The sequence below is a fragment of the Symphalangus syndactylus genome, chromosome 21 (genome assembly GCF_028878055.3).
Source record: "Symphalangus syndactylus isolate Jambi chromosome 21, NHGRI_mSymSyn1-v2.1_pri, whole genome shotgun sequence".
Taxonomy (NCBI): Eukaryota; Metazoa; Chordata; class Mammalia; order Primates; family Hylobatidae; genus Symphalangus; species Symphalangus syndactylus.
Genome location: NC_072443.2, coordinates 67,394,857 through 67,408,223, shown reverse-complemented (window position 1 = coordinate 67,408,223; position 13,367 = coordinate 67,394,857). Strand labels below are relative to the sequence as shown.

The window sequence follows — 13,367 nt, the reverse complement described above, 5'->3', positions numbered from 1 at the left end:
AGCTGATTCTGTGCAGTCTTTGACCAGATTCACACAAGTGCCATCTGACAGCATTTGCCTCCAGTCCTGCATCGTGCCCTTTGTTTTCCGCCTCAGGGCTTCTGTGTCCTCATAGCTGTGAAATACCCATGACTACCTGTTTAACATACACATATACACACAGCAGATGGCACATGTATACATAGGTAACAAACCTGCACATTGTGTACCCTAAAACTTACAGTATAATTTAAAAAAAAAATTAAAAAATGATAAGTGTGAAGGAGTTAATGGCCTTCTGGGACACATCTAACGCAAAGGGAGTCAGAAGCTGGGGGAAAGATGATTCTGAGACTTACTTAAGTTTCAAGTGGTCCAATGGGACAGAGCAACAAGTCGTCATGGCGATAGAATAGACAACCCAATGACACATCCTTGTATTGACTCTTCTTTCTTGTTTCCGCCATCCCTCATGCTTCTTGAGTTCATATTCTGGATTTAACCACCCACATGGAAGCCACTGTCTCTAGTTCTGCTTTGAAGGAAACCAAGGCTAAGACCCAGGACATGTAGACTGTAAGGGAAGTGGGAAAACTCAACTGTGACTCCCTATTTGATATTCTGAGAAGGACAGGAATCAGTCTTTAGTATTCTTGGTGAGAGTTCCCGGAAACTTGGACATGACAATCCCTGCTAAATGAAATTAGGCAGCAAAACGGCCTCACCATTGTATTGAAGAAAGTTTCAGAAGACTTAAAATGAGGAGGTTAAAATCAATTTTCAGGAAAACCTACCGCCTTACCATGATTCCTTGGAAGTCTTAAAGGAAAATCCCTTCAAGAAGACAGCAAAGCTTGCCCTGGTAAGGGGAGCAATGGTCTCTTTGATGGTGGCTGTCCTTTGTAGACAAGATTCAGCATCATTGGATGTAATGGAATAGGGCTCCCTCGTATCAATAGGAAAGGTGAAATTCCAGAATGGCAGCAACATCTTTCAAAGTTTATTTTTAAGGGCAAGGTAAAGACCATAAGCATAATTGGCGGTAAGGCCTGAGTGACAACAAAATGCCTTTATTGTAGGAATCAGTGGCAACTAATAGATGATGATGTTCCTTTGGATGTAAAACATTGCCAGTCTACTAAGGGGTTACTGGACTTGTGATATTAAAAACAAAAGTTTAAAAGAGAGCTAAGGAGCAGAAGGCTGATGTCAAAGATCACAATGAAAAATCCACTGTATTTTCAAGTTGTAAATTTCCATATGTCAGTTCTAACCCAGGGCTACTTGATTCAAAGTGGACCAGGAAGAACCTGTAATGACAGTACAATTGTACATAGTAAAAATGCCTCTGATTCTTCCTTAGGGAGAACTGTGGCTATTTACCACCATACTTGTACTCTGGGAGGAGGAATATACAGAATTTTGGGAATTTTTGAGTATTGTTGTGTATAAGTCTGAACTGACACCTGTCAAGCTATGATAGTACGCTAGTTAATGTGGACTTTGGAATCCAGATTGAAAAAAAAAAAAAAAAAAAAGACCCAAGTCTGTGTGTGCAGTGTATGTATGGACCAATTATTTGGTTATTTCCCTAATTCCTTAATATAAAATTGGATAGCTATGCCTAATTGTCAGCCAGCAAAACCTTCAAATTGGCTTCCTGCCATACAAAGTAAGAGTCGCTATGATAGAAAAGCCAACTGAAAGATTCCTAAATATCCTTTCCTTTCCCTACCCCCAGGCAAAAATATGAAATCTGAAGAAATAACACATCCCATGAGGAAATGTGCAAATTAGCACCACCAACAAAAGTGTAATGTTAGTACTCCATTACGTCTCTGTTTAATTGAGCTACAACAATAAAAACACCAAGTGGATTGGGCAGTTGGTGAACTACGTAAAGCATTAAGGTTGTAGCCCCAAATGTAACTGCTATGCTACCTGTGTTCTCTTTGCTAGAACGTGTGAACACAGCCTTTGAAACTTAGAATGTAACTATTGGTCTGATGATTGTGTTTTTTCAGAAAAAGAGAACAAAAGCAGATTGTCTTTTCATGTGAATGACAGTAGTACATTTTCAGCATCTTGTTACAGGGCTGTTTACATTCTCCTACCTTGTTTTCATATTATGGTCCAGGGCACCTTGATTATCTTTGAATTATGCAGAATATTACTCTGTTGCACAATACTGAAGATTATCCTAATTGACCTGGTCAGCAAGAAAGACAAGTAATTTAGATGTCCTGTTAAGACAAACATGCCATATGGTGGGACGTAAATCCACAAAAGCTCTGCAACTGTTATATTAAAAATAACTTTGGATTTCCAAATATCTATGGCATCCTAAGACATCTCTTCTAAGATAAAAAAAAAAAACACCTTATTTCATCTTATAATTATTATTATTAAGGACGAGACCTATCACTTCGTGGGCTTTTGGATTTTTGAGCCAGTATCTATTGTACCTATAAATACTGACCAACTGAAGAGAGAAAAAAATACCTCAAGCCTATATAACAATTCACTTCGTGTGAGATGTTTCTGTGAGCCAAAAGTGGGCTGATATCTCATTGTTTTTCATCTCAGAGGTGGTTCTAAACAAAGTAGCAAATAGAAATCTTTCTGGAAGGTGGAGCTGTGAGCTGTGTGTTCATTGTTCTCTTTGTAGGCATGGAAAAGTGACCAGAGTTACAAATACACATCAACTCTTGACCAGTGGTGAATGGTTTGTCTGGTTAGTAAAGAGTCTGGTAAGGACAAGAATGGAAGTTAAAAACAAGGAACAAATCTTGATGATGGTGGACTTTTGGGAGTAAGCATTTGTTCATTTCTTTGTGTCTCATGTTAGTGTCCACCAGAGGGCAGCCACTGCAAAGAGGCAGTCAACCACCAAGCTGTTGACCAATAGAGAACAGCCTGCTTGGTGAATGTCAGTTTTCTTTCTTTGGCCACAGGAGTGCTAGTACAATGAGCCCATGAATTGAGTGTCCATGGCCTCAGGAATAGTAGTGAAGCATGGATTCAACAGCATGGGCTCGCTGAAAACAGAGAAGATGAGGTACTGCCACTGCTGATTGCCTAGTCCACCGGCAACAGACACCAATCGTGACTACTTAATATCACATCATTCCTCAAGGAGTCCAGCCACACTCTTGATGATTATAATAGACATTATCTACCCTGAAGGGAACAGCGATTTATTCTTATCAGTGCTGAAAACTACTCAGGATATAGATTATTTTTTTTCTCTGCCAGCAACACCATCTGAGGACAGAATGCCTAATCTATCATTGTGGTGAGATATATGTGTGTGGTGTGTGTGTGTGTGTGTGTGTGTGTATATGTCATATATGTATATATGTATGTCATATATGTGTGTATATATATATATATATATACATATATATATGACTAAGATCAAGGGACCCATTTTGTAGCAAAGGATGAATGACAGTGGATGAATGACAATGGAATTTTCAATGGTTTTGTCATGTACCCCGTCACTCAGAGGCAGCCAGTCAAAAATAATGATGGAATAAACTGTTCAATATTCAACTAAGTTGAGAGTTCCAGGAACATACCCTGCAGAGTTAATGCTCAGTCCTCTAGATTATGAAATATGCACTAAGCCTGCATTTAATATATATGGTTCTGTGCATAGTGGGTGGAAGACATGGATCCAGGAAATGACAGGTAATAGTAACATTAGTCTTTCCATTTGCAGAATTTTGGCCTCCCATCCCCGTGAGTCCTACCTGTTCTCTTTAACTATCTTATTCCAATAGACCCAAAGAAAAAGAAAAAAGTTAATATATGAGTGGATATAATTAACCCATAATGCCATAAGAAGCCTTATTTGCTGCTACACAGTGGCATCTGGAAGGAGTATGTTTGCAATGCTGGCAGTTCAGTGGAGTATCTCCTAAATATTTATTGTACAGTAATAATTGTGGAAGAGCAAATACAGCAATATAGTTTCACTAGGGCAAAGTATGTAAGATTACCATCTCTTCAAGGAAGAATGTCTGGATTACTCAAATCGATAAGCAACCTGGAAAAGTAAAATTAGTAGTGAAGGATGAAGAAAGTCTAGATTTGGAAGAAAGAAATGAGATGATGGATATGAATTATGGCTTAAGACCAAATTCAGTAGGCTTGTGAATTTTTTTCTCTTAAGTCTGTTACCCTTAAGTCATTGCAGGGAATTTGGCTGACACAATTCAGAATGTGACTTTGTTACTGATTGGACTTAAAGAAGGTCATGAGCAGATCTGAGCAGTTCAAAGGAGGAACTATATTCTATGCCTTGTTTTTCTGCATCATTTCAAATATTCTCATCCTGACCAAACATTCAAGCTAATGCTTCATTCAGCCTAACATAAATATTATCTGACAGTGCTCCTTTCTCACAATTCTCATTTCCCATCCAGCAGTTTCTGATACTGAGTACTCACACAAAGCTGACTCTTACTCATATATATGTACTCTAGATGTGTAGAAGAGTTAATATCCCATAGGACAAACTTTGACCAATATGTGGGGTGGCCACACAGCCTCACTGGCTCAGGATTGATTTGAGCTATACCAGTTGTTTCAGCATTACTATTATTAATACATTCTCCTTTCACTCTCATAATTGTCCTGTTTTACATAATGGGGTATATGGTCACCTTATTACTAAGGTATCGGAGCCAATAGATAGATGCTTCTTCCATGCTTAATTGAGGTGGACAGCCCTGAGAGGCGTTTGATACACTTATAGATGTCTCTATACTATTGAACACTCATTCCTATATGGTGTTGAAAAACTCAATACATCCTTTTATTGGCTTTTCCTTGCTCCATTTTTAACTCACACTGTGATTACTGTTTTCTGAGATCACATTTTGAAATGAATGGCTAACATGACAAAAGGCAAAAACTCTTTGAATTAGGCTCTACTCTTGGGAGAACCCAGACTAAGTCAGCTTGATTTCAATAAGTGATAATATTGTATCGACTAGTTATGGTTCAATAGAAAATCATTTCAAAATTCGGTGGCTTAAGACAAGAACTGATTTCTCTCCCATGTATGCAAGATGGATGAGGGTCAGGTCATCAAGGCTGTGCTTAGTTGGGCAGCTCTGCTGGTTACTGAGATCTTTGGATCAACAGGAATAGCTCTGTTCCAAGTATTTTTCATCCTCCATGGATTGCAGTTTAGCCAAAGTGAGTTTTTCTATGGTAATAGCAGAGATAACAAGAAGGTGAGAAGAAACACAAAAGACGATTAAAGTCTAGGCTTCTAGCCATCATGTTGTGACTTCTGTTCACATGTTATTGGTCAAAGGAAGTCACATGTTTAAGCCCCAAATCAAGGGACAGAGAAGTATACTCCATCTATGATCAGGCAGTGGCAAGAGTGTATGTGCAGGGAAAGGTGAGGAATTGAAGCTAATAAATCAATCTGCCATGTGATTATGAAAGAAATGTCAGTATATTTCCTGTGAAAGAAAAGCCTATGAAGTATTTCTGGTAATGATGCTAGTAGGCCAATAGGTAAATTCTATTTAATAGGAACTAATGAAACTCATGTTTTCTATGTCTAAACATCAAAGAAACACAACACAACAATTTTTACACTTCATAAATTACAAACAAAAGTGGAGGAGACAGAAAAGTTATTTAAGAGACTACACTCTTGATGCATAGTAAGATTTTAGAGGGTATGGCTTCTGACCTCTTCATTATGTCTGGGAAATAAGATACGGTAATAATTATTACATGTGGAACATCTCTCAATCTTCAGAGTTGAAAAAAATTAGAGTAGAAGAAGAATAGAATTAATGAAATACATTTATTTTCACTGGGGCCCAACAAATGTATTTTATAATTTAGAAAGATCACAACGGGCTTTATGATAAAAAATACCTCTAAAATAATGAGCCTTGCAGAGCAATTAGCACTCATTAAAATTCAGTGTTGGAAGCAGCAGGTGGCAGGCAGTTTCATGGAGCAATTTTGCAGTGTCCTTCCAGGGTTGAAGCAAAACAATTCATGTCATAAGATACTAGGTCTTACCCAGTCCCCATTTTAAGTTACCATAAGTAACAGTTCTTCTATTCTTATATGAATAGATTTAAAGAACTTGAACTGAATGTATTACAATAGCTTTCTAAAATATACATTTTCCTACCATGTGGTAGAAGGTGAATATATGCATTTCACTTACTATTTTCCCTTTGAAAAGGAATACATTTCATGGCAAAATGTTGTTACTTGTTTTTCCAGAGGGAAGTGAAATTTGAATATCTGTAAAATTACACATATGTGGTATAAGTGAAAAAAAATTTGTTTTGGGGCAAAAGACTAAGGAAATTGTTATCACCCTCCCTTCAATGTACTTTTTCCTGAGGGAAAGTAAATGTGGTATGTGCAGTGGATTTCTCTTCCTGACACTCTAATCCCTACCACTCCCTCACCAAAAAGGAAAAGAAAAGGCAAGAGAAAAAAAAAATGATTTCCATTTCTCGGGACCATTTAATATTTTCTGTTCTTTACCAAAGCACCGTGGAGGTTTGAGACAAATAATTAAATTCAGACCATTTTCATGAAAACAAGCAGTTCGTTGAAGAATGTCGGACTTAACTATCTAATTAATTGTTAAATCTTAGCAGTTATGGCCTAAAACATTACATATTTAAGAGAAACTTTTTACTATACCTTCAACACTAGAAATAACCATAAAATTATAGCACTCATTTTCGCCTTCTATTTGATATACGAATGGACGTAGCAGGGGACTCTTGACAAGAGGTTTAGAATACAAATGCTGGGGTTAAGTGGACTTGGATTCATATCCCTGTTTATCTTTTTACTGTTGTGTGATCTTTGCAAAAACCTCAATTGCTAGTCAAAGGTGATAGGAATATCTGCCTCATAGGGTTGTTACCAGGACTAAGTGAGATTTTGGACTTAGTGTCTAGCTCATAGGAAGCACTCAGAAGATTATAGAAAATTGTTCATATTTTGGTAATATTAGAAGTGTCTGTGATGAATAGAAGAAAAGTATGTTATAGAAAATATTTTTTAAACATGGGTTATTTAGAAAAGTTGTGCGTACCAATGGGCATAACAAACAAACAAAAACAATAAATAACACCGAGACAATATTACTCATGTTGGTATATGACAGATCTTTAAAATAATTGTGCATGTTCAATAAATTATTATGTGTTAATCTTTGCTTTTAATTTATTTGGAGAAAAAACTGTCATTACAGGTTTCTTCATAACAAGGCAATTATTAAAGAGCAATAGTCAATAATATTTTCCTGCAGGAGGCAGAAGTAGATCAGGGTTTTGTGGAACCTGAAGTTTATAGCATTTTGAATGCCCACTTCAAGAGTCGGCAGTTAAGAGCAACCCAAGTATTTCACTGGAAAGTATCAGGAAAAGTACAGACACTGGATTTTTCCCCCTCTTTGGTAAGGAGAGAAGAGGAAATAGCAGCTATAGGAAGGGGCTCCCCTTGGGGCCTTAAGGGATTAAAAAAAAAAAAGGCAGTGCTTCCTGGTTCACTGAAGTGGGTTTTACTGGCAAAGAAACTTTGCCACAGCATTCCTTCAGAGAAATTCTACTTGTCAGCTTTTGCCTAATGTCAGTGCCCGCTAAGTGATGCAATTCCACTGGAATGTGTGGAACTGAACTGTTGGGATCAATACCTCCCAGGCCTTGTGGGCTTGTGTAGGCTACTTGCGCCTAAGGAGACTCTGGAACTGATGCCTTTGCAGACCTCAGAAGGAAAAAATATATTCAGTACAAATATTAGCTACTACACTAAATACAAATGGGACAAGCTACCCTATAAAAAGACGTCAATATTTTTTTCAGTCAAGCTGAATGATGTTTATAAGAAAGGCATCAAAAACAGTGACAAAAAGTGTTAATATTCTAGTATACACACGAAAATAAAAACCAGAAAGAAAGGAGAAATGCTGAAAATAATTCATTTCAAGGAGATGTAAACATATTTAAAAGGATTCTTAAGATGTTATATAATCATAAAAACAAAATCCACCAGAGATATTTATATATATAGTGTGTATATGTGTGTGTGTGTGTGTGTGTGTGCATATAGCCTTTATCGATTAAACAATTTAGCAGCAGAATATATAGTACAAAGCTTCTTGAAAGATAATTGCTTCATTTAAAAAATATTTCTGGGAAATATTTAAGATACCTTTCACAGAACTTGACATGTCAAGTAGGCAAAATGTGAGAAAGAGTATAGCGATTTGAATAATAAAACAGTATTAGTCTAGATTCTTGAGTCAGGCTGCTTAGGTTTTATTCTTCCTCCACTGTCACCCAGTTGGATATTCTTGGACAATTTAGTTAAACTTTATGTGCTTCAATTTTCTTGTTTGTTAGATTTTGCAAATAATATCAAACCCATCAGGTTGTTATAAGGATTGAATAAATTACTAATGCAAATGTAATGCTTAAAGAAACTACCTGACACATAATTTGATTTATAGAAGTTGCTTATCAATATGATCATCATCATCATCGTTGTCCAGAAAAATATAAATGAATAAAACTAACTCAGATCTATAAAAAACTAAAATGTCTTAACATTGAGATTAGAGAGGTGATTTTCATTGTTTCACTAAAAATAATGATAATAATGTCAACAACAAAAATATTTTGGTAGAATGGTAGGCTTATTGATTTTATTTTTTCAAAGCCTTTAAGAGAATGTACAGTCTGTCATCATTTAATTCATTAAAATCAACTTTATTGAGGTATACTTTACATGAAATGAAATGTACCCGTTTCTCTAGGTTGATAAGATTCATCCAATACATATACCCTTGTAATCACTGCCACAATCAAAAACAGAATGTTTTTATTCCTCGAAACATTCCCTGTTGCCCATTTGCAATTTATCTCTTTCTCCTTATCCCTAAACATTCTGTTTTCTGTCAGTATAGAATTGCTTTTTTTTTTTTTGGATATCTTTCTCTTAGCATAATAGCTGTGGAATTAATCCAAGTTGTGAGTATCAGTAATTTCTGGCTTTTTATTGCTAACTTGTATTACAATTATGCATTCACCTCAATTTGTTTATCCATTAACCTGTTGATGGACATTACTGTTGTTTCCAACTTTTGGCTGATATAAAAAAAATTTGCTATAAAATTTCCTTGCAAAAATTTCTGTGGACATACGCTTTCATTTCTTTTGGGTGAATACATAAGAGTGGGGTTTCTCAGTAATATTACTTTAAGAGTGCCAGCTTGTTTTACAAAATAATTGTAGCACTTTATACTTCTACCAGAAGGTATGAGTTCCAGTTGTCTCACATACTCACAATCTTTTGGAATTTTCAATGTTTTCATTTTATTTTATTTTATTATTGTCATTATTATTTTGAGATAGTGTCTCACTCTGTTGCCCAGGCTGGAGCACAGTGGCACAAACACGGCTTACCACAGCCTCCATCTCCTGGGCTCGGGTGATCCTCCCACCTCAGCCTCCTGAGTAGCTAGGACTACAGTCACCTGTCACCATGCCTGGCTAATTTTTGCATTTGTTGTAGAGATGGGGTTTCACCATGTTGCCCAGGTTGTTCTCAAGCTCCTGGGCTTCAGCAATCTGCCCACTGCATCCTCCCAAAATGCTAGGATTACAGCTGTGAGCTACCAGTCCTAGACTGAATTTTCAGTGGTTTTCATTTGAGCCTGTTTAATTAGTGTGTAGCTGTATCTTGCGGTTTTGATTTGCATTCTTAAAATAATGATGTTGAGCATTATTTTTATGGGCTTAAATGTCATTTGGATATCTTTGGTAAAAATGTTCATATCTTTTTTTCATTTTCTAATGAGTTGCTTATTTTTTTGTTATTGAGGTATAAAAATTTCTTAATGATATATTTCAAAAATCAGTCTTTTTAAATTAATGAAGTCCAATACTTCTATTTATTCTTTATATTCTGTGTTTTTATGTGTGTGTATGCACATGAGTTTTAAGAAATCTTTGCGTAATCCTAGGACTCATATATTTTCTTTCAGAAGTTTTTTTTTCAACTTTTATTTTAAGTTCAGGGGTACATGTGTAAGATATGCAGGTTGTTACACAGGTAAACGAGTGCCATGGTGGTTTACTGCACAGATCATCACATCACCTGGGTATTAAGCCCAACATTCATTAGCTATTCTTCCTGATACTCTCCCTCCTCCCACTTGCCACCATGGGTACCAAGATGTGTGTTGTTCCCCCTCCATGTGTCCATGTGTTCTCATCCTTCAGCTCCCTCTTATAAGTGAGAATATGTAGTGTTTGGTTTTCTTCCAGAAATTTTAGTGCTGTACCTTTAAGTGTGTGATCTATTTCATGTTTGCTTTTTGGGTGTTGTATGAGGTAAGGATTAACGTTAACTTTTTCACAAATGAATATTCATTTGTTCAAGCACCATTTCTTTAATTATGATGCCTTTATCATTGAAATTCCTGGTACCTTTGTCTAAAATCCATTGACCTAAAATCGGCACATATCCGTTAGCACAATATCTATTGCATTACCTGATACCTTTGTCTAAAATCCATTGTATATGTGCTGATCTGTTTCTGAACACTTAATTATGTTTTGTTGACCTATCCTGCCAACATCACACTGTCTTTATCACTCTATTACTAGTAGTAAATTGTAAAAATCACAGGATACGTCTGCCAACTTTATCATTCGATTTTACTTTCTTGGTTAACTTTATTGCCACATAAATTTTAGCCTCATTTGATGATTGCTACAAGAAAACCTACTGATACTTTGACTGAGATTATTTTAAAGCTAAAAACCTATTGGGAGATAATTGACTTCTTAAAAATATTTAGTGTTTTTGATCCATGAATGTGGCATATTTCTTTACTTACTTAGGTCTTAATTAATTTTCCTTCATAATTCTGTGTAGCCTTTAGTGTACAGACCTTGTTTTAGATCCTTGGTACCCACACCTCCTCCCCCAGTGTTTAAAGATTAATAAAATGAGAAGATATCAGCAAAGGGATCTGAGAAGGAGCAGATAGTAAAAGAGAAGAAAATTTAAGAAATTAAGCAAAAGCAGTGCTTAAAGGACGAGTACTTGGTAAACTGTATTACATGTGAGTGATACATCAAGTTAAAATTAGGACTGAGTTGACCATTGTATTATTCTATGAATAATTTAGTATTGACTATGACAAGAAACCCTTATGTGGAACAGTGGGGACAAAAGACTATCAAACTGGATTCAAGATAAAATGAGAAAAGACGAATGGAGACAATAAGTACAGAGAATTCCTTCAAAGTGTTTTACTATAAACAGAAGCAAGGAAATGCAGTAGTAGACAGAGGAAGACGTGATGTTAAAGGGGTGCTGATTTTTAAAATGGGCCAACTAGCAGCAAATCTCTGTGTTACAATACTACAGAAGGTGGGGAGAGTTGATGATTCCACAGAGAGAGACAAGTGGGTAGAATGGTCCCTTGAGTAGAAGACTATCTAAAGAACAAGTGGCTGGCTTGGTCTAAGGAGGGAGCACGGTTCATCCCAAGTAACAAGATGAAGGGAATGTCTGTGGTCACAGGGGCAAGTATGTGACTAGATGCAGTGATAGGAGCTTACTAAAGTTTTCTTCTGGTTCTTATTCCTTTTTGGGTAAAATAGAAAGCAAATCAATCAACTGTCCTTGAATATGAGTCAGAGTGTTGGAGATTTGAGTAAAGGGTTATTCTTTAAATTTGAATGAATTTCTTTCCACAAAAAAAGCCTACTACATAATGATTATTTTTCTTAAAACTCTGCAGAAAAAGTTATCCTGGCATTTTTACAAGTAAAATATATTTTTATTCCTAAAGAGCAAGAAATACTCCTTTTTTTAAAAAAAAAAAAAAGAGGCAATAAAAACAGATATTCTTTCTATAAAATTATTAGTCTAATTTGCCTTCTTATGAATTGGGAGAAACAATAGGGCAGCCCATTTTGAGTTTACCTTGTGTTAGGAAGCATCATCTCCTTTCTAAAGCTTCTTATAATGTTGGTTAGACCCTGTGAAGAAATCCATAGGACATAGTCATAAAATGTAGTCATACAAACCTTCTTGCTCATCAGATGAAAGCCAACTGAGGCCAAGAAATATCTTTTGACTTATTTCCATTTGATTTGGGGATTTCATTTTCTCAGTATCCGCTTACTTTAAGATGCTAATTTCTTTGTATGCCAACATGTAAATAAGTCCAAACTATCATTCTTTTCTCATGTTATATTTGTTTGTATGCATTAGAGTCTCTGTGTGCATGTACGTGTAATTCCTATTACTTAGTTTTCATCCTTCAAGCAGTTAGTCCCTTCAAAACCCAATGACAAGACCCAAACATATTAAAAAGTTTAGTTGGAGAGCCCAGGGTGAAACACAAAAACATTTCTTCTTCTTACAGAGCTCTTATGCAAACACATAGACACTTGTTCTCTGACTCTGGAATTACAAATATGTTACTTGGAAAGCAGCAATACTCTTTTGGACTTGTTTGACTTCACTTTCTTTACCTGTCTTTAAGAAGCCTCATACACACATTTAAAAAATACAACTTAGAAAGGTTTTAGTGATAGTGCATACAATCATTTGATTTTATTTCCCTTTTCTCTTCACCTTCACTAATATAACGAGCTACTGGTATGCTTCAAAAAGCTTATATTTGAATACTGTCTAAATCAGTACAGACCCTTGACCAGCTTAATCTTTGCTTGCAAATGACAATGCAGTGAAATCAGACGAAGAAAAAAATTACTTCCTTTCCTATTGGAAACCTAATAAGTAGTTAGTCTGACCCAGTTTTCAATAAGAGAGATTTTCTGATGACCCGACAGGAGTGACTATCTCCAGTCAGAGAAAGAGGAGGGTGAATTTAATCTTTCATGCCACTGGAATGGCAGCTGCTCTCAGCTCTCTCTGATTCTGTGAAGGTTGATGAAGATAGAGCTGGCTTTCAATGTAGAAAGAATTTTCCTTTTGAATATTCCAAACGAGAGCTTTGCACATGTGCCTCAAGAACTGATTGTCTAGGCTCCGACAGGAATGCAGCAGGAGAGGAGCGTATTTCATGCTTAAGACCAGAGAAGAGCCACGCAATACTCAGTGGATAAAAGGCTTGCAGTCCCAGCTGGGAAAAAGAGTCCCATTATCTCCCAGCTGCATAGACATTCCATACGGCTTGGTTCTGCCTGGATGCACAGCATGCCTGGCTGAAAGCTTGAAACAGAGTTCTGCAGAAAAATTGTAAAGATACTGAGACATTTCCCTGGTAAGATCTGTAAGTACAAAATTGTGCTGTCTGCTGCAATGAGAATATTGCTGGGCAAGCTGCAGCTTTT

At 36.3% G+C, this 13,367-nt stretch overlaps 1 protein-coding gene across 9 annotated transcripts in view; it reads left to right on the top strand.

Moving 5' to 3' along the window:
- Positions 1-13,367, top strand: part of CNTN6 (contactin 6) — a 512,408-nt gene that overhangs the window by 164,652 nt on the left and 334,389 nt on the right. For 5 of the 9 annotated variants that reach the window (XR_010118662.1, XR_010118660.1, XR_010118661.1 and 2 more), the window contains exon 1: positions 12,847-13,297. The exons of 1 other annotated variant lie outside the window; for it this stretch is intronic. The gene's annotated coding sequence lies outside the window, so the exon portion shown is untranslated. Of the gene's footprint in view, positions 1-12,787; positions 13,307-13,367 lie in introns of those variants that run through there. 3 more of the 9 variants (XM_063630729.1, XM_063630726.1, XM_063630731.1) reach the window with 3 other exon arrangements.